The sequence below is a fragment of the Prionailurus bengalensis genome, chromosome C2 (genome assembly GCF_016509475.1).
Source record: "Prionailurus bengalensis isolate Pbe53 chromosome C2, Fcat_Pben_1.1_paternal_pri, whole genome shotgun sequence".
Classification (NCBI taxonomy): domain Eukaryota; kingdom Metazoa; phylum Chordata; class Mammalia; order Carnivora; family Felidae; genus Prionailurus; species Prionailurus bengalensis.
In genome coordinates, this window is record NC_057350.1 from 20,510,515 (window position 1) to 20,512,952 (window position 2,438).

Here is a 2,438-nt window from a genome sequence, read left to right on the forward strand (position 1 = left end):
CTCTGACTTTTTAAATGTTTATTTACTTATTTAATTATTCATTTTAGACAGAGAGAGAGAAAGAGAGAGGCAAAGGGAGAGGGAAAGAGAGAATTCCAAGCAGGAGCTGTGCTGTCAGCACTGAACCCGACTTGGGTCTTGATCTCATAAGCGGTGAGCCAAAATCAAGAAACACTTAACCACGCAGGCACCCTTATGTCTCCAACCTTACGTCTATACTGTCTTCCGTCAGTGTGTGTGACGTCAAACCAAGGGTGGTCTGCGACGCAAACATGCATCAAAGGATAATTTCATTTATTCCTCCTTCAATGCCAACTGCAGCTATCACACAGGATTGGGTACTGCAGGTACTTACAAACAATTGTATAGAGACAAATCAGACTATGCAAAAGTACCATCAAAATATGTGCGAGATACTTTGGGCTCAGCAGAGCCTAGGGACAAGTTCTCAACTAAAACCAGGCTATATAAATAATAATAATAATGAGAAGAAGAAGAAGAAGAAGAAGAAGAAGAAGATTATTATTTTTAAAAAAAATTTTTAACGCTTATTTATTTTTGAGACAGATAGAGACAGAACATGAACAGGGGAGGGTCAGAGACAGAGGGAGACACAGAATCTGAAACAGGCTCCAGGCTCTGAGCCGCCAGCACAGAGCCTGAAGTGGGGCTTGAACTCATGAACCGCGAGATCATGACCTGAGCCAAAGTCGGATGCTTAACCGACTGAGCCACCCAGGCACCTGAAAATTATTATTATTATTTACAGAATTTTAATAATAATGAGATGAGCTATTACAGGGTTCCATCAGAGGAGATTTGGGTGGGCTCTAAATAACAGGTAATTAGTCCTACTGCTATTTAGCATACGCAATCCTTCTCGTAAGTCAAGTTTAGTGCCATGGTTCCAGACTTTCTTGGTGATACGATGGAACAACTGGAACAGCCAAAGCCAAGAGAAAAGCTAACTCTATCTTCATGCATAATATCATGTATAATCTCAATACAGTAACACTTTTGTGCATTTCTGGTTGAAGCGGTGACAACATGCTGGACTCAAGTACTAATACATCTTCGTTCAAGGAATGGAAAGCCACCCATAAAGATGGAAATGCCCGTGGAACCGCACTGCTGGAAGCTCTGTGTTGCATTCTGCTGACAAATGTCCAAAGGGCAAGATCTTTCTTCCGCCCATCTAGGATATCTACAAAATTGGTGCTATGGGTCCCGTCCCTGTGGGCTGAAGAGAGAACGGTGTTCTCAACCCTGGCATGGTGGTCACCTTTGTTCCAGTCAGCATTACAAATGAAGTGGAGTCTGTTAAAATGCACCATGGAATTTTGAGTAAAGCTCTTCCTGGGGGCAGATGGAGGCTTCAGTGTCAAGAAGGCATCTGTCAAACATACCTACTGGGACATATGGCTGGTGACAGAGAAAAATCACCCACCAAGAGAAGCAGCTGACTTCAAGGTTCAAATGATTCTTCTGAAGCATCCAGACCAAATTAATGCTGGGTATGCACCTATGCAGGTGCACATATAGATTTATAACCTAAATCTGTTTGTACGTACAGCTTTTTTTGTAAACACAAACTATACTTTGTTGTCTATTTTATATCTGTTTTATTGTAACATCTAAGGAAAGACTAGACTATTTTAAAAGAGTTTATTTGCAAAGTATCATACTGTAAAAAAAATGATTTTTTTACTACAAGACTCATGATGCAAAGCTGAAGTCATTCATGAGGATTATACTCCTCTAGAAAGTTGACTTCTTTTTTAAAAAAAGGGACATTTATGAACAATATATAGTTAATAAGAATTTCCTTTAATGCAAAAAAAGTCTCACACCTCACATTGCTTGTAATTTTGCTGAGATGAAGTAGAAAATGAATTGACTTTATGGGGAGAAACCAACTGGAAGATGGCCCCACATTGTTGAAGTCTGGTGATCTGCCATTATTGAAATGGTTACTGGAGGGGCGCCTGGGTGGCGCAGTCGGCTAAGCGTCCAACTTCAGCCAGGTCACGATCTCGCGGTCTGTGAGTTCGAGCCCCGCATCAGGCTCTGGGCTGATGGCTCGGAGCCTGGAGCCTGTTTCTGATTCTGTGTCTCCCTCTCTCTCTGCCCCTCCCCCGTTCATGCTCTGTCTCTCTCTGTCCCAAAAATAAATAAAAAACGTTGAAAAAAAATTTTAAAAAAAGAAATGGTTACTGGAGAGCCCCAGCATTTAGAGAGCTTCTCTATCCTCCTCTGGGTTTGGGATTTCGTGACATGGCATGGGCAGTTGCTGAGGGTGTTATCAAAACAATGGACAAGAAGACTGCTGGAGCTGGCAAGGTCACCAAGTCTGCCCCCAAAGTTCGGAAAGCGTAATGAAAGCTTCCCTGGTACATGTCACCACAGTCTTAATCAGTGTTGGAAGAATGGTCTCTGAA

The 2,438-nt window shown here is 42.0% G+C and overlaps 1 pseudogene; it reads left to right on the forward strand.

Annotated features, from left to right (window-relative positions):
- Window positions 1–990: 990 nt before the first annotated feature.
- Window positions 991–1,542, forward strand: LOC122490941 (annotated as a pseudogene).
- Window positions 1,543–2,438: the final 896 nt, after the last annotated feature.